This window comes from Haematobia irritans, chromosome 3 (genome assembly GCF_050003625.1).
Source record: "Haematobia irritans isolate KBUSLIRL chromosome 3, ASM5000362v1, whole genome shotgun sequence".
In the NCBI taxonomy this organism is placed as follows: domain Eukaryota; kingdom Metazoa; phylum Arthropoda; class Insecta; order Diptera; family Muscidae; genus Haematobia; species Haematobia irritans.
The window spans coordinates 8,226,830-8,251,550 of record NC_134399.1 but is presented as its reverse complement, the minus strand read 5'-3'; the positions used below and the strand labels follow the sequence as shown (position 1 = coordinate 8,251,550).

At 33.3% G+C, this 24,721-nt stretch overlaps 1 long non-coding RNA gene across 1 annotated transcript; it reads right to left on the bottom strand.

Moving 5' to 3' along the window:
• Nucleotides 1–2,269: 2,269 nt before the first annotated feature.
• LOC142229634 (uncharacterized) lies at nucleotides 2,270–9,342 on the bottom strand. The gene is made up of 2 exons (XR_012720447.1): nucleotides 9,190–9,342; nucleotides 2,270–4,301 (listed from the first exon to the last, which is right to left on the bottom strand). It is a non-coding gene; the product is annotated as an uncharacterized LOC142229634 (long non-coding RNA).
• Nucleotides 9,343–24,721: the final 15,379 nt, after the last annotated feature.

The window sequence follows — 24,721 nt, the reverse complement described above, 5'->3', positions numbered from 1 at the left end:
CTGCATACCAGGCTAAAACCAAAATTCAGAGGATGTTGTTATCGATTGCTTTTCTTCTCACAATATAATTTAGCAATTATTCAAAAAATGTCATTACACTAAGGGCCTTTAGCGGCAATTTCGTTAGTATGTCGATAAACCCGTATTAGAAATCTAGTGAAAATTTATTTATATATTTCTCATATATAATATTTAGTAAAATATATAACAAGGGAAATGAAGTGAAGAGTTTTTATCGATGATTTACGTAATATATATAGCAATACGATTTTATCCGTAAGAAATGCAAAAACCCAGGCTACTTTTGCTAGCGAAATTTTCTTTTGGACGCATCGATCGATAACACGGTGGATACGAAAATTTCACTACCAAAAGTAGATATGCATTCGACGTGGGTGGAACATTTTTCTCTAGAGATGCCATACCCAACATAAATCTTTATCTTATGGTGGGTACTATGTTCGAGGCTACCTTTAAAGTGCAAAAATACACATGAAGATGGAGACAAAAAAAAAAATTAACAGTAAAAATAAGCTGAAATTAACGGTAAAAATAAGCTGATATTTTTCTGTTTCATTTATTATTTTTCTGTTCTTACACAAAATAAAATATACAAACATTTTGTGGAAAACCTTTTTGTAGCAATTAACAATTTTTTTTGAGTGCATTTTAGTTTTTCGAACAAATAAAACACACCCATAGTAGAAAATATATACGAAGCGAACATACCACTGTTGACGCCACCTTCCTCGAATAAAGTAAAAAGAGGAAACACAATAAAACACACCCTCACTATCATATACAGGCCAACGCCAACAAAAGAAGGGGGGGAGGCAACACAAATATTGCTATCAGCTGAAAAAAACCAACAAACATAACAAAGAGTGACATTTAGAGAGTTCTCTTCTGCTGGCATTACACTAATGCTGGATTCCTGTTACTTTTGATGAATTTGAGGCGTATCTTGCTTGGGCGTGGTGGATGATGTGCGGCGACCTTGGGGTGTGTTTGCTCCGCTAACTGCTGCATTCTTGTTGATGGGCTGACTGAATTTGCTGGATGAATGTAGCAGATGTTGTTCCCTACCCCTCAAGAAAACAATGACTTATCACATCAATGAATGGAAAAGAACACGAGGTGGGTTTGTTTTGTTCTTTATTTGAATTTTTTGTTAATGGGCATGTTACAAAATAGGAAGCAAAAAGGGATAGGCACGGCCAAGCAAGGAATACGCCACTAATCGCTTGGAGCGTACGTACACTGGTCAAATGTGAGTAATAAGATGGTGTTTGTGTTTGGCTAACAAAACCAATGTTGCCAACTTTTTTTGCTTGAGATTTATTAACAGCCAATTTCTCATATCAAACGAAACGAACGCTTTAGTTCGTCTGAAATGCCAAAAACAAATAATTGTTATACCCTAAACCACATAGTGGTCAGGGTATAATAAATTTGATCTGTCATACATTACCAGAAATATTGATTTTAGACTCCATAAAATATATATCGACTCAGAATCACCTCCATGTATTTGTTGTTCACGGGATTCCAGTCGCATTTATTGATGAAATTTGGTACAGGGTTTTTTGGGCACAAGGACGAACGCTATTGAATGTGGAATAAATCGGATCAATTTTAGATATAGCTCCCACATATATGTATCGCCCGATTTCGACAAATTGGTTCACATTGCACTTTTTTACTAACCGATATTTGGCACAAAATATTCATTTTCATCATTTTTAATCAGGGGGATATAGCCCCCCCTATCTATAATATAGTAACAATATATAATGAAAATATATAGGTTTTCACATTCTAGCGGGGTGGGCCTAATTTTTTCTGGAAGGGTATAAGCCCTCCCCCCAGTTGCCTTACTAGGCTTATGGCTCCCATATATATGTATCGCCCGATTTTGCCAAATTTGTCCGTAAAAACCTTATTTATCAACCGATCGTGAACGTTTTCGTTTCATTTTGTTACCGCCCGTTCACGATTTTGGAACGTAATATTTTCTATTAGTGTATTTTTTGCTGTACACCTAAGGGAGCAGTTTCAATTGATGCAATCTTACTTCCATTGCAGTAAATAACAGGATCTACTCCTAGATTATTCTCGTTCGTCATCATTCGGAGGACTCTCTATATGAGATCTCTATGTAGATTTCAGTATTTTCCTTCGGCTGCAAGGCAATTTGTTTTTATAAGGAGAGCAAAAGACGGTTTATAGCAACATTCCGAAATAAATGTCATAGAACTTCTCGTGACTCTGTTTACATATGTATATATTTTTTTATTTTTATCTATGGAGTACAACTTACAGACTAACACTAATATATTACAATATATACATATACATGGTTTATTAATATCTTAAGTATTTAATAATAATGTTATCTTTTTCTCTATATTATATGTCTCTTCTGACAAATCGAGATATTTATAGAATTTATTGCATTCATTACAAAGTTGGCGAAGTGGATCATTGTTTTCAAAGTTCGTTCCGAAGTATTCTATGTGAAGCAATTCAAAGTTTCGGGTAGGTCTTAACGGTACATTGAACGATATACTGTTAAGAAGGAAATCAGATATAAATCTTGCGTTAATTACATCAACAGTAAAACAGATATTCAGCACGGTACGTCTACTTTTCAGTGTAGGTAATTTGACAAGTGATAGTCTTTCTTTGTAAGACGGCAAGTTATTCCGACGTAAACAAAACAGTAAAAATCGCTTCTGTACAGATTCAATACGATTGCAATGAATTTGGTACTGTGGGTCCCAAATTACAGATCCATATTCCAGGATAGGACGCCCAAGTGAAGTATATAAATTCCTTGTAACAAATGGGTCAGAAAATTTCTTACTCCAGCGCTTGACAAATCCAAGTGATCCATATGCCTTATTCACAGTCATAGAAATGTGAGATGTAAAATCTAGCCTGCGATCCAAAAGTATACCAAGATCTTTAAAGGATTCAACAGTTTCAAGCACTGTGTCATTCAAGTAGTAATTCATGTCGACATAGTTTAATCTATAAAAAGAGATATGCTTGCATTTCCTTATGTTCAGTTCCATCATATTTGATGAGCACCATTTATACATGCTATTCAGATCAGATTGGAGTAAGGATTGGTCCTCACTATTCCGAATAATCTTTATAGTTTTAACATCGTCAGCATACATGAGAGTATAACCGAATTGAATGGCTGATGGAAAGTCGTTCATAAAAAAATAAAACAATAGATGGCCTTATCCTTGGTCCTTGTAATTATTCTTAAGACACATTTTGTTGTAAATTTAGATACGGATATTATATCCTACTTTTTGTTTCTTTCCCAGAAGAGTTGTGAATATTGAATTTAAAGTGTGGTGATAAGTTTGAAAGTTGTTGCATTCGATGGAGTATCTTCCCAAACAACGGCATTCCTATACAAAAAATCCCCTAATATAATAATGCCGGAGTACTATCACACCTTTCAAGTGGTAGGATGGTCGATTTGATTGAACTTAGAAAGAGAAGGCATGAATTTAAACGAATCAAAAGCGATTTAATGGACTTTAAAGAACACACACTGCTGCTGTATTCTGTATCCTTAAAGCAAGCACACGAATTGTATGGCCATGAATATTTGTAATCGCCACATCCCTCCCCCAAATGGCAAAGTGTGATGTTCTTAGTGGGTGTCGGTTAGTTCCTGGTGCGGCCCAGAAGGGGTACGGGTTAGGTTAGTTTATACATGCGCATACATAAATTAAAACACATGCACCCACAGCCAGAGGAAACTAGAGCCAGCAATAACAACAACCCAAAAATTAAGCAATTAAAACTTTTTTTGTTGCCCAGCTTACCCCACCTTTTGTGGTAATAAAATAAATTGGATTCCTTGTTGTCGCACCAGACTAGAGGGGGTGCGACGCCATTTGGCGTCCACACAACCCACAGGGCATTCATTAGTTAAATGCATATGTTTGTGCGTGCGTCTGTGCCCGGCGGACGGATGGAATGTATTGTGTCAGGATTTTAATTAAGAAGATGTTTATGTACTAGGTTCGAAGAAGCAACGTTGGCAAAAGCGTAGGTTGATCTCGTCTCCGATATTTTTGTTAATGAAGAATGTTGTTGCTGTAGTCGTTGCCGCTTGATGATGTCTCTGTTTAAAATTCACTAATTGGCAAAAGTGGTCTTGATGCAATATCTCAAACACGAAAATTGCTTCTATGGGCATGGTGTTCGAGGGGAGGTAAAAGATGCATCATATACCATACACGTGGGAATTTTACAAATGCACTGCAAATAAGCTGTAATTAAAAATATGGTAAATAATATAAGTATTCTGCACGCATTTCGATATTAACAGGTAATGATATTCATAGCTGTATTAGTAGCAAAGAGAGCTGCTACAATTATCTATAAAAAGTTTGTATGGCCGTTAAGCTCGTAATTTCCAGGTCGAAAACAATCGTACATCATATCTAAATCTCATCGAAAAGCGCCGTTACTATTGAGAAGTTGTACCAAGTCAAGTTACAAAATCAAGGGGTTGTTAAAGTATCATAACTATACGCAAACTCTTTTATGAAATCGTATCTAAATTTGAGACAGTACCAGAGCCAGAAGCCGACCTATTTTTGTCGGCGGCGGATGACACTAATTTTTTGCTTTCGGCGGCTTGACGGATAAGCTGATATAAATTTTCTATTCGGCGGCGGACAATTATTCATTATAAAATCAGTTAGAGGTTATCCAAATCGTAATGAGATTAGTTGTACTACCGATCTTACAATCGGCGGCTTCATTCTCTGGACAGTTTCTTCAAAATAAAAAAAGAATATCAAAATAAAGCTCATAATTTTGCTTCAAAAATTTTTTGTTTTTAAATTTAGGACACTTGTACTTATTTTGAGGATGTTTAATCTTTGATTTATTTTTTGAGTGGCTACTATTTATCCATGAATAGTTGTGTACACATAAAAAATATCTCCAATTAACGAGTTGATTGAAGTCGAAAATTTTTTCAATTAATAAATTAATTTTTTAATAAAGATAGAAACATTAAGTTAATTAAGTCAATGATTGAACATTTTAAAATTGTTAATTAAAAAAAAAATTAATTGATTTATTTCAAACTATAAATTTTTTAATCAAGGCCGGTATGCACCTCTAGCGAAAAATTTCATTCCCATAAGAAATGCATTGCTATTTATGCTAACGAAATTTTCGGTAGCGTTCAATTTCGAAAGCTGGTACGCACCTCTAATGAAAATAACAGGGTTGTCAAAAGCATATTTTGGCAGCAAACATTTAATTTATTACAATCGTTGTGTGCGTAAAAGTTTTAAAAGGTCTGTAAATAATAAACAATTTATTTGAGGAATATTTGGAACATATATTAACAATTTTTAAAAGCGATTAGCTGGTTTAAAATTTGTGTTCACAGCCCTGTTTTTGTTGTTGTAGACTTAAATAAATTTTTGCTACCGAAAATTTCGCTAGAGGTGCATACGGCCTTCAACCTAAAAACACTAATTCAGTTAAGAAAGTAATTGAAAATAGTTACGCTTTTATTTAAAAAATCAATTGAATTTTGCAATGAATATCAATTAAATTTTTAATGGAATCAATTAAAAATTAATTAGAAATATGCTAATGAAATCAATTATTTTTTTAATCAAGTATTTTTTATGTGCAATTAAAACTGTGATTGAAGACATTTCAATTAAAAATTTAATTGGATCAATATATATCCCTAAAAGAGAATAAAATGTTCAATAAAGGAGATCTGTGTATAGAGCCTAGATGTACGACAGATAGCTGCCTAAGAAATGCCCTTATTTAAAGAACCGGCATCTTTGGCTCGGAATCAATACCAAACAGAAATCAAGCAAACTTTTTTTAGCGTAGTATTACCGTCAGTATTACCGTCATTTATGAAACGGTCTACTTTAAATGAGGCTCATGGTATCGGTTTATATTTAGATATAGTAGTTCCCATATATGTATATTTATCAGCAAATTAATTAAGTCTATCTATTGGTGATCTTCACAAATAAAACCGTCCCGAAAAGGATTGTCAAAATTCTACTATTCCAAAATGTCAGTCATATTTTTTAATTCAGTTGTTTCGCTCTACTACTACAGTATTCTGTTTAGGTTGCCTTTGTTCTAATCTGATTTTGAAAGTTAAACCATTGCAGCCGCGCGTTCATTACAAATAGGCGAAATACTTCATACAAAAAAACCCACCCACTTTCCTTATATCACAATGGAATACGAATATGCCAATGAACACCACTAAGATCTGCCTGCCATACACGATGATAATAAATCTAACCGACCGAATGGAACGAACGAATAAAAACGACGAGCAATGTTTGCAATTTCAGGGGCCTTTCCCTGTAGCTAATGTATCAGAATTTCAGGAGGCCATAGAAGGCAAACCCAAAAATTGAAACAAACCCATTGCTTCCTCTTTCCTCTACTTTTCTAGTTCATCCCACTTCACTGTACATTTTATATTTGTCAATGCCAAAGGGGCCTGTCTTAACATTACATTTGGTATTTTTTGCTTAATAGATTCTCATATAATGAATGGAAGAAGTATAATTTTGTTTTTCTTCAGTCATTCACTTCACAAAGATAACAGCTATTATTTCTGCAGAGCAACGCCCGCCAAAATATTGTGAGGTTATGTGATGGGAGACAATAAAATGCAAAAAACGCCACTCTAATAAAAAGCTACTGCATAAACAATATCTTACCATTTTATAAGTAAAAAAGTAGGGTGAATGAGAAGGGGCGGAGAGATGTCATATGAATTAGATGTTGGGTGGTGGAATTGTTTTTGTGTATGAACAAAACAAAAAGAGAAAGAGAGAGAGAGGGCACTTCAATAAAATAAGCAATGAGAGAGAAAAAGGCGGTGACAGCCATATACAACAGTGGTGGTATTCAATATTGCGATACATTTACTCCATAAACCCCATGTCGATACTATAAATCAATAATAAATAAATAATAATAAGAATAAGAATAAGTAATTACATATTACAAAAAATAAGAATAGTAATTACATATTTATGTATAATCAAATTAGATTGGTATGAAAGACAGCTATTTTTAATATCTTCCCCTATATATTGAAGCTATTCATATCTGTTGGTTTTAGCTTAAGTGTACTTAAAATACAGCCATATACTGTCTGAAGAGATAGCAATGCCATACGAAAACACATTATTTCATTTTAAGGTAATGTCAAGTGTGAAATTATTGTAAAGTATCTGATATTGCCTACTGCCGATACTGAGACCCCACTCTCAAAAACCGTTTTTTATACAAGGACATTGCCATTATAGAGACCACATTGAATTTCACATGTGAATTAGATTGCAAATAAAATGTGCTTTAACTATGAACATCGTGAATAGGCTCCAAAATGCAAAAGTTTCTTTCGTAAGAACTAATATAAATGGGGTTCGCTCGAAAATTAAAATGTTGCTTTATGAAGAAAAAATAAGCAAACACTTTAACTGTAAATGTTAATATGGATAAATAAACACAAACAAAAATTGTAAAAATAAATAAAATAACAGAAAATAATTTAATTTAATAAAATAAATATAAGTAAATATAATATAAGTTGCAAAAATAGAATTTTAGTTCAAATTTACAAAACTTCCAGTTATAACTTTTAAGAAATTTGTAAAATAATAAAGCCACGAAAAAAGTAGCAAAGGTTCACTGTGTGGTTAAACGAATGGCCCACCTCTACTTCCTGTATACAAAACAAGCTCTTGAAATCAACTGGCTTTCAAATATAATACCTATTGTTCACTGAACGCCATTTGAATTGGAGCAATTAAAGGTATTTTGGTTCGGTATCGACCTCTTGGGAAACGTTCATTTGTATGTCGTTAAGACAGTTTTGGCATGTATTTCTTATGGAGTGCAAAATAAACTATTGATAGCAATGCCTTACAGAACTTTCGATAGCAAAAATAAGGATATATTTCTTATGGGTACCCTGAAGATTTTATCTTCTTAAATTTGGGCTGATCATAAACTTTGAAATTCTAATAATTTCATTAGAAGGTTCCGTATTGAACAGCGTCTATTGATATAAAGGGTGATTCTTTTGAGGTTAGGATTTTCATGCATTAGTATTTGACAGATCACGTGGGATTTCAGACATGGTGTCAAAGAGAAAGATGCTCAGTATGCTTTGACATTTCATAATGAATAGACTTACTAACGAGCCACAACGTCGAATTTTCAGTGAATGGGCCCTAGAAAAGTTGGCAGAAAATCCGCTTTTTTATCGACAAATTTTGTTCAGCGATGAGGCTCATTTCTGGTTGAATGGCTACGTAAATAAGCAAAATTGCCGTATTTGGAGTGAAGAGCAACCAGAAGCCGTTCAAGAACTGCCCATGCATCCCGAAAAATGCACTGTTTGGTGTGGTTTGTACGCTGGTGGAATCATTGGACCGTATTTTTTCAAAGATGCTGTTGGACGCAACGTTACGGTGAATGGCGATCGCTATCGTTCGATGCTAACAAACTTTTTGTTGCCAAAAATGGAAGAACTGAACTTGGTTGACATGTGGTTTCAACAAGATGGCGCTACATGCCACACAGCTCGCGATTCTATGGCCATTTTGAGGGAAAACTTCGGAGAACAATTCATCTCAAGAAATGGACCGGTAAGTTGGCCACCAAGATCATGCGATTTGACGCCTTTAGACTATCTTTTGTGGGGCTACGTCAAGTCTAAAGTCTACAGAAATAAGCCAGCAACTATTCCAGCTTTGGAAAACAACATTTCCGAAGAAATTCGGGCTATTCCGGCCGAAATGCTCGAAAAAGTTGCCCAAAATTGGACTTTCCGAATGGACCACCTAAGACGCAGCCGCGGTCAACATTTAAATGAAATTATCTTCAAAAAGTAAATGTCATGGACCAATCTAACGTTTCAAATAAAGAACCGATGAGATTTTGCAAATTTTATGCGTTTTTTTAAAAAAAAAGTTATCAAGCTCTTAACAAATCACCCTTTATTATTTAATTGGTTGGTACTTTGCAATACAAAATCCACTAAAACTCTATTCTCTCTTATGCTATTGGCATAATATTGGGGCTCTCTCTCTGTCTCTCTTTCTTGTTAATCCCAACACCCTCAGTCATATTTACCATGGTTATATTCTTTCATTGAAGCGAAAGAAAACTGCCAGCTGTTGATTTCGTTGCTCGTTGCCTTTCTGAGATCCTGATTAACGGCCAGCCGTTTGTACGAACAAGAAAACGAAAGTTATCATCGGATAAACAACAACATGTGTGACAACAACCGACTCTGTCTAACTAAACGAGTTGCCAGTTCGAACTGGGACCACCAATATACACGTTTTTTTGGTATTGATATGGTCGGCCGGTCGTTGCGTGTTTGACAAGGCTCCCAAAGTAGCCATATGTCATATGTGCAATTTCTGCCAATGGCTGAGTGGAAAAATGGTCCTGGAGGTGGGTTAGATTCACCATCCATCTATTATATTGTAGACAAGATGCCCAAAAGCATGGATGGAGAGAAAAACAAATCTAAAACTTGCGCAGTTTGTTCTTTACTCAAGGGCTTGGTGGATAGTTAGAGGGGTTGTGCCATTGTACTATCAGTAATGCACAGATTTTATATATCAAAGAGATATACGCCAAGATGGGGGTGTTTCTTTACATTTATGCTAAAAATGTCTTAGCAACATGTGCCACAAAAGATGTGCTCCTAACGTATAAAAATGTGAATATTTTTAAAATCTAGCTATCTGAGGAAGAGGAATGAATGAATGTGAAGGAATTTTCTTTCTTCCATATGCTTTGAAAGGAAAGTGTGTAAGTTGCGTACAAAAGCTTTCAAAAATAGCGTGTTTGAATTTTGGATATTATATATTTCTATGATATGCTGGAATTTTTAAATGAAAGCCCATGGCGTACATATGCCAATATTTTCAATGAAAATAGATTGAGCCGTTGTTATCGACTGTTTCCGTTCAACGGAATATGCGCTAGCAAATATATGTAGTAATGCATTCCTTATGGGTAAACTCTTTGTTATTAAGGTCGGTATCACCTCTAACGAAATTTCCACTACCCCTAATGTGCTTTACAGACTATCAGTTATTCCGGACGGAATGTCGGTGTTTGTAAAGAATCTTACAGTGTGTCGGATCGATACGACTTGTCGGCGACAACTAAATAATCGGCAAATGTGTTATAGATCCCATAAAAATGCAGCAGTATCGATTATGCCTTCGGACTTAACTTATAATGTGCACAATATATGGGATATGTTCGACGCGAGCACTGTCGTCCGGAATAACTGATAGTCTGTAAAGCGCATAAGAAATGCATTGCTATATTTGCTAGCAAAGATGTTGTTATCGATTGTTTACATTTTGCTCCTGTGTTATTGGTACGCAAACGAAATTCCGCTAGAGATGCATACCGGGTTTTATGAGCAAAAATTTCGACGATCATTGCGAGCTTCGCGTCATGGTAACATGACTCTTGTTTTCTGTCGGTAACATATGGAAGAGTACATTCGATTTACGTAGTACAAAATGCAAAATTTTCCTTCAAGTATATATTGAGACCCAAGAGAAATGTACAAAATCAAACAAAATCTGACTTAGAATATGTCGATAATTATGCCTTACATTATTTTCGTTTGCACATCTTATGGGCCCTAAAATGTCATTAGTTAAGCCCGATATATAACTCTAACCAAATTTCCACTGCACATAAGATAAGGCCTTGGTGTGTATGCTACCGACAATTCTTCAGGATTTCTTATCGGTTGTATACATATTGCCATGTATTCGAGAGTGACAAAAGATGTGCATAGCAGGCTTAATTTTTAACTCTGGTATGCAGCTTTAACGAAATTTCATACGGGAGTATGTTTAAACAATCGATAACATTATATTGACGAAAATTTCACCAGAAAAAGGAGCTACGCATTTATTATTGGTGGCAATATTTATGCTAGATGTATATATCGAACTTATATTCCGCTTGTCATTAAGCTTAACATAGAATCGGGCAGCACTCTGTGATAAGAGAGAAGTTCACGACTGAGGTATCACAATGGTCTGAATAGTCTAAGTGAGTCTGATATATCGGGCTGCCACTATACTTAACCTAACTTAACATAGACCCTGGTTTTTAAATGTAACAAATAGTATATGTGTCGATAGTACAGTGGTGAATTTTGTATGGTGAATTTTGTATGGTGAATTTTGTATGGGACAACTATTCCTCTTTAAAGTTAGGTACTATGTTGCACAAGTTTTGATAAGAATATAATTGTCTTCATATATATTTTTTAAACTTATAATTTAGTGTTTTAGTGGAAAAATCGATCATAGTAATCACTCACCTTAACATTTCGATAGTAAAACTATCAATGCATTTCGCTAGAGGTGTATACCTGGTTTAAATCCCGGCATTCAGTTTTCACTTGTTTCCTATAAAAAAAATCGAAATCAATGTTTTATAAATTTACCTTGCTTAGCTTGCAGTGGAAATTATTATAAATTGTTTATATTTCATATGTACCCCACTCTTGCATATTTCATGACCCACTGTTCCAGAAATACATTATCGTATTTTCACACCAGTGTGCTATGGTATATGAAGATACACAGCAAAATGTCTCCCACCACAGCTATCTAAAATTTATGTGCTCCTGTTGCTTTGTGACTTACATGACGCGATTTCGACACTACATGGTGATTTGCGATTTGCAGTTGCGACAGGGTAGACAAGCAATCAACGAAATAAGTCCCCTCATCTGGCTACTAACAACGAACAAAACGAAAACGGTCCCATCATTCTACTCTGTCAACTCAATAAACACGTATAAAATTGCAGGCATAAAACGAAAGCATAGTACAGGGTTACCGAGCAACTTAATAATGCATTTGGATTGATTTGTTTGTGTGTTTCCTTTAGATTTGTTAAGCAATAACAACAGTATTTATTTTGCTTCCATGTTGGTATACATACTGAATAATGGCAACCCTGCCCACAAATTCTAGTGTTTGTATAAGCGATTGCTAAACACCACCAATGAGCAACATTTCGGCCAATCAGAAAACAAGGCGGCAAACGATAAACACTCACGCCGCCAACTACTTTTTCTGATTGCCTGTCAACTTCGGGTGGATTTTACGCGCGAAACTAAACGTACGTACAACAACCGTGAGTACCGGTGATGCAACGTGTGGCCGGAATAAAATCGTCGAAAATTCTACTCATACACCCCTCTCTATCACGTGTTTATTGGTTGGGAAGGCTTTTTTTAGTGTTGGAGCGAGCTGTTAAGGCATGGACGACGGCGGCAGCAATCTAAAAACCAGAAACTTATGACAAATTGAATGCCATATTTGTTAAGTCAGAGTTTCCCATGAAGGGGTCGGAATGCTTGTAGAGCCAATTTTTGCTATTTTGGCTTGTAAAGAGTTCATGAGACAATTTTATCGATTGCCTTCTAATAAAAACACACACACATACAAAATAGCGGTATATAGATCTTATCGAACTCACCTCAAATCTTTTATTGGAGATATTTTACATACATTTTTTAATTTGAAGCAGTAATTTTCTCCAAAATGAACTTCCAGTTTATTTTTAAAGTTGTTTCGTATATAGGAGAATTGGCCCATTGGCGGCATATTGTATCTGAATTGTTTTACTCGCCACTAGGCATTGTTGTTCTTTGATCTCGTTACAATAATTTTATTTTCGAATATATAAAAAGTGTTAATTGTAACTTGGAATGCTAAAAACAAGACTTTTTTCCCACCAAGAAAGACATTGTATTTGTTCGTCGAGAAAAAATACTTCGCCCTCGAATTGATTATTACTTAAAGGTGGGTATTAAGTTCGAGTTTAGCCGCTAATATCGTCATTTTTTCACGATTACTTTTCTTTATTAATACATTTTAAGGAATACAAACTTTGTGAAAATTTGCTCGGGATATTCCCCATCAAGTTATAATGTAATCTGCAACAAATATGTATAATTTTATGATTTTTTTACTGATTTAGTTTTCACTTTAGTGAAAATTAGCGGCTAAACTCGAACTTAATACTCACCTTTAACACGAAATCAAAATGTGATCTTTCTTGAAATTTAGTTGGGAGTCCCTGCTTCAAAGCAATGACCACGTTGTACACACAAAATGACAATGCGACCACTTGGAGGGTGTGTATACATAAAAACAGTGTTATAAAGAAGACATGAGAGGAACGTGGTTTGTTTGTTGCTTGGTTGTTGTTTTTGTTTGCAGTGTTCACAAACGAGATCTATTTATTAGGTTAACAGAAATTTCAGCACGTAACGAATTTTGTTTGAGTTAAGTGACGCATGCACAAGACAACTTGATTTGTCAGAAAACCAAATGGCAAAAAGCTCTCTCGTTGTGTATATACACATACACACTCAACTCCAATGGCTGTTTTGTTTGCTAATGGTGTTGTGTGTTTTTTCTACAGAGTTGAAAAGAGAATAGGGATGTCAAAGGCATAAACATCAACTGCTTGATATATTTTTATTTTATTCTGTATAAAAGGTGTGTTTGAGTATGCATATATATAAAAGACCGATATGTTTTGCAACATGTACATAGAAATCGATTTGTTATTATTGCTAATCCAATAAAGAAAACGGAAAATTATTCGTAACCCATTACTTAATAGAAGCAAACATATTTATTTTATACATAATGGCATCTCTATTAGTGAGTGAGTATAATTTAGCAGCAGGTATATATATAATTCTCCCTTTTTGAGTAATTGTCTACTACAAGTTTTGCTGTAGACCTGGTAGTTATTATACTCGACGGTACTAACCATACCCGGCCATTGGAAATTGAATTTGGACGATACCGGCCGGCCAACCATTCTAGGAACTTGCCCTAGATGTATAACCAGGCGTACATCATTTCCAGTAGTTGGGCGACCTAATTTGTGTAAACAGTCCATGGGCGTTTTGTTGTCACGTTGGTTCTCTTTTAATTTCTTTTGTTTTGGGGGGACACCTATATGTGTGTGCGCATGGGAGTGTGTTAGGTGTGCTGCTGTGCTTAATTTGCACAATAGCCATGTTTTATGTGAATGTGAATATCAAAACATGAGCGAAAGAGATAAAATCAAGATGAGTTAATTATGTGATTTCCTACAAATACACTGAAATATCGTACACAGAAAAAAATATTTTTTAGTTTCACTAGCGAAATAAGTTCCAATTAATTTTTATACCCACCACCATAGGATGGGGGGTATATTAACTTTGTCATTCCGTTTGTAACACATCGAAATATTGCTCTAAGACCCCATAAAGTATATATATTCTGGGTCGTGGTGAAATTCTGAGTCGATCTGAGCATGTCCGTCCGTCCGTCCGTCCGTCCGTCCGTCCGTCTGTTGAAATCACGCTAACTTCCGAACGAAACAAGCTATCGACTTGAAACTTGGCACAAGTAGTTGTTATTGATGTAGGTCGGATGGTATTGCAAATGGGCCATATCGGTCCACTTTTACGTATAGCCCCCATATAAACGGACCCCAAAATTTGGCTTGCGAGGCCTCTAAGGGAAGCAAATTTCATCCGATCCGGCTGAAATTTGGTACATGGTGTTAGTATATGGTCTCTAACAACCATTCAAAAATTGGTCCACATCGGTCCATAATTATATATAGCCCCCATATAAACCGATCCCCCGATTTGGCTTGCGAGGCCTCTAAGAGAAGCAAATTTCATCCGATCCGGCTGAAATTTGGTACATGGTGTTAGTATATGGTCTCTAACAAACATGTAAAAATTGGTCGACATCGGTCCATTATTATATATAGCCCCGTATAAACCGATCCCCCGATTTGGCTTGCGAGGCCTCTAAGAGAAGCAAATTTCATCCGATCCGGCTGAAATTTGCTACATGGTGTTAGTATATGGTCTCTAACAACCATGCAAAAATTGGTCGACATCGGTCCATAATTATATATAGCCCCCATATAAACCGATCCCCCGATTTGGCTTGCGAGGCCTCTAAGAGAAGCAAATTTCATCCGATCCGGCTGAAATTTGCTACATGGTGTAAGTATATGGTCTCTAACAACCATGCAAAAATTGGTCGACATCGGTGCATAATTATATATAGCCCCCATATAAACCGATCCCCCGATTTGGCTTGCGAAGCCTCTAAGAGAAGCAAATTTCATCCGATCCGGCTGAAATTTGCTACATGGTGTTAGTATATGGTCTCTAACAACCATGCAAAAATTGGTCGACATCGGTCCATAATTATATATAGCCCCCATATAAACCGATCCCCCGATTTGGCTTGCGAAGCCGCTAAGAGAAGCAAATTTCATCCGATCCGGCTGAAATTTTGTACGTGATGTTAGAATATGGTCTTTAGCAACCATGCAAAAATTGGTCCACATCGGTTCATAATTATATATAGCCCCCATATAAACCGATCACCAGATTTGACCTCCGGAACCTCTTGGAAGACCAAAATTCATCTGATTCAGTTGAAATTTGGTATGTGGTGTTAATATATGGCCTCAAACTCCCATGCAAAAATTGGTCGATATCGGTCCATAATTATATATAGGCCCCATATAAACCGATCCCCAGATGTGACCTCCAGAGCCCCTTGGAAGAGCAAAATTCTTGCCATTCGGTTGAAATTTGGTACGTGATGTTAGTATATGGTATCCAACAACCGTGCAGGAATTGGTTCCTATCAGTCCATAATTATATATAGCTCCCATATAAACCGATCCCCAGATTTGACCTCCGGTGCCTTTTGGAGAAGCAAAATTCATCCGTTCTGCTTGAAATTTGGTACGTGGTGGTAGTATATGATATTTAACAACCATGCCAAAAGTGGTCCATATCAGTCCATAATCGTACATAGCCCCATATAAACCGATCCCGTGATTTGGTTTTGGAACCTCTTGGAGAAGCAAATTTCATCCGAGTGAGTTGAAATCTGGTACATTGTGCTAGTATATGGTCGTTAACAACCATGCCTAACTAGGTCCATATCGGTCTATAGTTATATATGGCCCTCAGATAAATCGATCCAATCACACAAAAATTGGTCCATATCAAGTTCATAATTGTATATAGCCCCCATATAAGCGACCCCCATATTTCAATTCTGGCTTTCTACGTACAAAAATTCCATATCGATTCGTAATTATTTGTAGACTTAACTATACATAACTTTTTTGTCTAATATATACCATGTATGGACTAAATCACAGTCTTTCGTAGAAGTTTCTACGCAATCCATGGTGGTGGGTACATAAGATTCGGCCTGGCCGAACTTGCGGCCGTATGTACTTGTTAATTGAAATTTCTTCAATGACGGAAATGATATGTGGTAATTGAAAAATAATTGTTCCAATGAAAAATTCAATTGATTCAGTTAATTTTTCTTTGACTGAAAAAAAAATAATTAAATCAATTAATTTTTTATTCAATTAAGATTTCAATTGGAAAAATATTCGTAATATATTTTGTGTATTCTTCGGCTGTATAAGAAAAAACCCATAATTGTTACATAGATGATTCCTCGGTGTTAAACTCTGTTTGAGAGTTCTGAAGATTAAACGTTAATTTCGAAGCGAACGCTTTCGTTTGACTGAAATCCCAAAAAAAGGTGACTATTATGTACAAAAGAGATAATAATATCTCTTTTGGACGTAATAGTCGAACAAAAACTATTGTTTTTGGATATATAAAATGGGCCGTTAAATAATTAAAGAAGAAAATTAAATCACGTTTATTTTCTCTTTCGTATACTTTTCCACAATTTTCCAATTTTACCAAACCTGATGACAGCTGATTGTAGTACATATTTATGGTTTCATCATGGATGTATATATACCTAGGTTAGGTTAGGTTAGGTGGCAGCCCGATGTATCAGGGTCACTTAGACTATTCAGTCGATTGTGATACCACATTGGTGAACTATATACATAAATCTTCCCAGCAAAAAACTTTGGAAGTTCTTCCAAAGGCACCACTTTAAAAGCACTTCCAGAAGATGCACTCCCAATGATGTTCTTTATTTTAACTACCCAGGAAGTTCTTTTAATTCAGTTTTTTACAACATGTTTTTTTCATACCTTTGATGGGTAATTTTAAGTTTTTTTTGTTGTTTCAAATGTTTAAAAACAGAGTGAGAATTCATAAAATGGTATAAATCATTTAAATCTTGTCGAAAAAAATGCTCAATCCAATCTGAAAAAAATTCGACAAGCGTTAGAATCCATTAAAAATTATAAAAATGATTTATTTAACAAAATATCACAGAATTTTTTAATTTACATCCAAAACATTTAATTCGGATCACACCTAAAGAAGTAATGCAAATTCAGTGCAATGGCTGTTGAAATGGAGGACTTCCGTCCTATGACAAGCCCATGTTAAATTCATCGCTTCAGCGTCAATTTTGTACCACTTCCGTATTCTAAAAGAACATTTTCATTACATTTTTGGCGACGCTTTTTTGCTGGGTTAATGCTATTGACAGAGGAATTCACTTCGCCATCCGTCTGGGGCTATGATTGGGGAATAGTCGAATGAATAAACATTAGACTAAACCTCTCCAAAATTCAAAAATCTACAGGAATTGTAAATATGAGTAATTTAAAATAATGTTCAATTCTATACCATCGGGCACATTTTACGAGTTATGTACATATTGCATTGATGTCTTATTACATCTATTTCTTTTAGTAGTATTAGTGAGCCTGAAATATCGGGATGCCACTACACCAAATTACCAGTATGTAGATGCTCAAAATAAACAGCCGTTTGACAATTAATTCATTTAAGACAGATGTGACAGAGGTGTTTCAAAGTAGGTTGCCTCCCCATATACCCACATAAAGTGCAAATGATGGCTTACGCATTTTAAGTCATATTGTTGAGTATGGTCAAATGAACGGTATGGGTACTGGCGAAATATCCGCCTCTATGGACTTCTGTGCTCAACTGTTCATCTAGGGCTCTAGATTGTGTGCGTGCGTGTCCGTATAGAGTGACTATTGTAAAATGTATCTTTGTGAATAAATGAAATGCTCTACTTTTGCCAGGCGATCATAAAACGCAACGTAACCTCAAAACCCCAGAGAGTATTGTGCGAAAAAAAAACAAATCTGACGCCAGATAGCGGGAAAAAAACAACAGAACCCCACCAAACAGCCAGCCAGTCAACCATCCTATCCATTATTATGTTGTTTTGTTGTCCATATCTTGGATATGCTTCTTTATGTTACAGCTCTCCTTTGTTTTGTGTTCTTCATGTAATATACAACAATGGTACTTACGTATGTGCTTGCATATAGACCGAACAGACAGACAAACAGACAATCATTCAGACGGACGGGCGGACGTACGGCAGCTAAACAACGCATAGAATGCATGCTAAAAATAAATGTAAGGAAAAAAACGTACTGCAAACACGACGCAAAAGAATTCAATGTCAACACTAAACTTTAGATCTAGTGCGTGTGTGGGACCAATATACCACGTACATCGTAACGCGATGTGAACACTCATTTTTATATCCATGCTCCATGCTCCAGACCTCTTGTTCAACTCAATGCAGTTTTATTGCCATCACCCATCTGGAATTTCTATTAAACTGTCGTGGATGCCAATTTTTGATTACTAATAATCTATACATAAACTCATTGATTCTGCGATAATTTAAAATGAAGGCGGAGAATGAAGCCGACCCGTTTTGTCGGCGGCAGTTGACACTAAATTTTCGGCATTTCATTCATTTCGTTTGTAACACATTGAAATATTGGTCTCAGACCCACGGTTGGTAGAAATCAACCAAATTTGGTAGATTGGTAGAATTCTTAATATTTTGGTAGATTTTGCAAAATATTCCTCTTCAACTAAGAGTTACTCCACAAATTTTCTATAAAAATACAATTTTTAAAAAATTTTCTATAGAAATAAAATGTTGACAACATATTGATTTCAGACCCACGGTTGGTAGAAATCAACCAAAACTGGTAGATTGGTAGAATTCTTAATATTTTGGTAGATTTTGCAAAATATTCCTCTTCAACTAAGAGTTACTCCACAAATTTTGTATAAAAATAAAATTTTTAAAAAATTTTCTATAGAAATAAAATGTTGACAAAATTTTGTATAGAAATATAATTTTGACAAAATTTTCAAAAGATATAAAAATTCTATAAAAATAAAATTTTGATAAAAAATTTTTATAGAAATAAAATTTTGGCAAAATTTTCTATAGAAATAAAATTTTGATAAAATAAATGAGCCTGAAATATCGGGCTGTCACTATACCTATCCTAACCATAGTCAAAAAATTTCAAGAAAAATAACATTTTGGCAAATTTTTCTATAGAAATAAAATGTTGACAAAATTTTCTATAGAAACAAAATTTTGACAATATTTTCTATAGAAATAAAATTGTGACAAAATTTTCAATAGAAATAAAAATTCTATAAAAATAAAATTTTGATAAAATTTTTTATAAAAATAAAATTTTGACAAAATTTTCTATAGAAATAAAGTTTTGACGAAATTTTCTACAGCAATAAAATTTTGAGAAAATTTTCTAAAGAAAAATTTTCTAAAGATATACAATTTAGACAAAATTTTCTAAAGAAATAAAATTTTGACAAAATTTTCTTGTCATTGAACTTAACATAGAATCGGGCAGCACTCAGTGATAAGAGAGAAGTTCACCACTGTGGTATCACAATGGACTGAATAGTTTAAGTGAGCCTGAAATATCGGGCTGCCACTATACCTATCATAACCATAGACAAAAAATTTTGAAAAAATTTCAAGAAAAATTACATTTTGGCAAATTTTTCTATAGAAATAAAATTTTGACAAAATTTTCTATACATACAAAATTTTCACAAAATTTTTTTATAGAAATAAAATGTTGACAAAATTTTCAATAGAAATAAAAATTCTATAAAAATAAAATTTTGATAAACTTTTTTATAAAAATAAAATTTTGACAAAAATTTTCTAAAGAAATAAAGTTTTGACAAAATTTTCCACAGAAATAAAATTTTGACAAAATTTTCTAAAGAAATAAAATTTTGACAAAATTTTCTATAGAAATAAAATTTTGACAAAATTTTCTTGTCATTGAACTTAACATAAAATCGGGCAGCACTCAGTGATAAGCGAGAAGTTCACCACTGTAGTATCACAATGGACTGAATAGTCTAAGTGAGCCTGAAATATCGGGCTGCCACTATACCTATCATAACCATAGACAAAAAATTTTGAAAAAAAATTCAAGAAAAATAAAATTTTGGCAAATTTTTCTATAGAAATAAAATGTTGAAAAAATTTTCTATAGAAACAAAATTTTGACAAAATTTTCTATAGAAATAAAATTGTGACAAATTTTTCAATAGAAATAGAAATTCAAAAAAAAATTTTTTGATAAAATTTTTTATAAAAATAAAATTTTGACAAAATTGTCTAAAGAAATAAAAATTTTACAAAATTTTCTTCAGAAATAAAAAATTTCTAAAGAAATAAAATTTTGACAAAATTTTCTATAGAAACAAAATTTTCTTGTCATTGAACAGAATCGGGCAGCACTCAGTGATAATAGAGAAGTTCACCACTGTGGTATTACAATGAACTGAATAGTCTAAGTGAGCCTGAAATATCGGGATACCACTATACCTATCCTACCCATAGACATAAAATTTTGAAACAAAATTTCAAGAAAAATAACATTTTGGCAAAATTTTCTATAGAAATAAAATTTTGACAACATTTTCTATAGATACAAAATTTTCACAAAAATTTTTTATAGAAATAAAATGTTGACAAAATTTTCTATAGAAATAAAATGTTGACAAAAATTGTTATTAGAAAAAAACATTTTGACAATATTTTCTATAGAAATAAAATTTTGACAAAATTTTCTGTAGAAATAAAATTTTGACAAAATTTTCTACAGAAATAAAATGCTGAAAAAATTTCTATAGATTTTGACAAAATGTTGAAAAAAATTTCTATAGAAATAAAATTTTGACAAAATGTTCAATAGAAATAAAAATTCTATATAAATAAAATTTTGACAATGTTTTGTATAGAAATAGGGAGCCACAGTGGTGCAATGGCTAGCATGCCCGCCTTGCATACAAAAGGTCGTGGGTTCGATTCCTGCTTCGACCGAACACCAAAAAGTTTTTCAGCGGTGGATTATCCCACCTCAGTAATGCTGGTGACATTTCTGAGGGTTTCAAAACTTCTCTAAGTGGTTTCACTGCAATGTGGAACGCCGTTCGGACTCGGCTATAAAAAGGAGGTCCCTTGTCATTAAGCTTAACATGGAATCGGGCAGCACTCAGTGATAAGAGAGAAGTGCACCAATGTGGTATTACAATGGACTGAATAGTCTAAGTGTGCCTGATACATCGGGCTGTCACCTAACCTAACCTAACCTTTGTATAGAAATAAAATTTTGTATAATTTTTTATAGAAATAAAATTTTGACAAAGATTTCTATGGAAATAAAATTTTGATATAATTTTTATAGAAATAAAATTTTTACAAAATTTTCTACACCGAAAGAATTTTCTTCGTAAGAAGAACGAAAAATTTCGTTAAAAGTACGAAATTTGTCATTGCTTTACAACCAAAGGAACTTTTCATTAAAAGTACGAAATATTTCGTACTTTTTACGAAGAAAAGTTTTTGCAAATTTTTCTTAGTTTGTATGAAAAAAAATCGTACTGTTTATGAAGAATATTCGTACTTTTCATAAAATGTTTCGTACTTTTTATGAATAAATTTCGTACTTTTTATGAAAAAGATTCGTAGTTTTTATGAAAAATGTTCGTCCTTTTTATGAAAATGTTTCATACTTTTTATGAAAAAATGTTCGAACTTTAGAAAAAAAACTTATAGTCGAAAGTGCATTTGGTTGTAGAACAAGTGTGAAAAATGTCATCACTATTTTACATCTTAAGTTTTTGACTAATTTTTTGTTTTATTGCTTCACTTTTATTATATAGCGCGCTATCCCCCAAATGAGAAGTAGCATAGACATGCATAAAAAATAGAATAAAGGAATACACTCAAGAACATTATCAGAGGCAATTTTATGTCGCGAACGGAAATTGTATAACTTCAATGAAACTTCTTCGTTATTTTAAAGAAAATGTTTCGTACTTTTTATGAAGAAATTTTAGTGCAGAATGTTTCGTAATATATTCGTATAAACTTCTTCATAAAAATAATGCAATTTGAAGAAAGTTTCGTAAAAAGTACTAAGCTTTTACGAAGAAAATTTAATGTAGAATATTTCCTAGACGTTTCGTATATTCGTACAATTTACGAAAATTATTGAAAATTTCGTTGTTTTAATGAAGAATTCACGAAGAATAGTTAATGAAGAATTCTTCGTAAAATTAACGATGAGAATTCTTTCGGTGTATAGAAATAAAATTTTGAGAAAGTTTTCTACAGAAATAAAATTTTGAGAAAATTTTCTATAGAAATAAAATTTTATTATTGTTGTTTTTGATCTCAGCTTAAAGCCATGCATTGACTAAATTATAAGTGTAGCTTAAAAACTACAAGTGTAGCTTAAAAAATTTTGAGAAAATTTTCTATAGAAATAAAATTTTGATAAATTTTTGTAGAGAAATAAAATTTTGATAAATTTTTGTATAGAAATAATATATTGATAAAATTTTTTATAGAATTTTTTGTTTGACAAAAAAAAAAAGATTTTTTTGTTTGGTGACAACCGTGCTTAGGCCTCATAAAGTAATATCTATTCTGGGTCGTGGCGAAATTTTAGTAGTGTTCGGAAATCGCAAAATATTCATTTGGACATAATTTCATAACCCTGAATCTTATTAACTTAAATCTTGGTAATATAGTTCCCATAAATGGGAAGTTCAAATAAAAATTGTATTGGTGCCCGAGAGTATCTCTATTTTTTCGTTAAAAAATTAATTCTTGCGATTCCGAATATTGGAACATGGGGGAATAAGTTTTTCGTTTATTCATTTTTTTCTTTCATATTATATAGACAACACTTGGAGAATTTATAACGGAGAGGTTCACAATGGAACAGAGATTCAGAACAATAAAATTTTATTATTTTAACCAGAGATCAAATTTGATTATGAGTGATGAAGCTCATTTTCATTTGAATGGCTTGTTTAATAAGCAGAACTGTAGGTTCTAGGGTTACCAAAATCCAAGAGTCATTCATCAACGCCAATTGCACCCCATCAGGTGTACTGCATGGTGTGGGATCATATCTACAAATGTCATTGAGACTTACTTCTTCGAGAATGAAGATGGAAATTCTATAACTGTAAATGGAGAGCGGTATCGGATTATGACAGACAATTTTTTACTGACCGAGACACAATGGTACTATTAAGTCAAAATTTTGGAGACCGAATAATTTCCAGAAATTCGGAAATTATTTGGCCAGCGCAATCGCCAGATTTAACAGCAACTGACTATTTTCTTTGACCATATCAGCCACCCTGTATTACGCCCACCTCAATTACAAAATATTAAAATTTATTTCACTACAATTGTAGATATTACAATATTAACTATTGTCTATGAGATTCCTACACACGTACAGAGATATCAGATAAAACGACTGTTAAGCTCCACAACCCTTGTGATATTAAACAAATTATGATTTATGCATTTCTGACATTTCATCTTAAAATATCATAATTATTTACATTATATGTATATATGCGCTCTTCAATCCCCTTAACATTTTACTTCCCTCCGAGTTATACGTCAAAAAGCAGATTTAACACATTACATGTACAAATGAAATCTCTTTTCACACCTCAGTAAATACGGAAACGGAAAAGAAGGAAATGTATGAGCAATGCTTGTTCACTGGTTTGCAATTACTTCTGTTTTTTGCGTTTTCTTAAGGGAATTTCACGAATTCACTTAAAAATAAAATGAAGCTGTTTACCTACTTAAGCCTGATGGTTAAGCATCCTTCCGTTTGCGGGCAAACATTAAAACATTTCATGATTGCCGAAAATGACACTTGGAAAGGATGGGATTTAATTTTATCTTTTACTTTTTTCGATGGAGGGTAAAAAATAATGACGTTTCCAAGTAAATTCTTTAAATGGAACAGTGTTTCGAGTGAGCCTAGTAGTAGACAAAGAAATAAAATTTTTTTATAGAAATAAAATTTTGACAAAATTTTCTATAAAAATAAAATTTTGACAAAATTTTCTATTGAAATAAAATTTTGACAAAATTTTCTACAGAAATAAAATTTGATGAAAATTTTTTATGAAAATAACATTTTTACAAAATTTTCGATAGAAATAAAATTTTGACAAAATTTATTGTACAAATAAAATTTTGACAAATTTTTCTATAGAAATCAAATTTTGACAAACTTTTCTATAGAAATAAAATTTTGACAAAATTTTCTATAGAAATAAGATTTTGACAAAATTTTCTATAGAAATAAAATTTTAACAAAGTTTTCTATTGAAATAAAATTATGAAAAAATTTTCTATAAAAATAAAATTTTGACAAAATGTTCTATAGAAATAAAATTTTGACAAAATTTTCTATAGAAATAAAATTTGAAGAAAATTTTTTTATG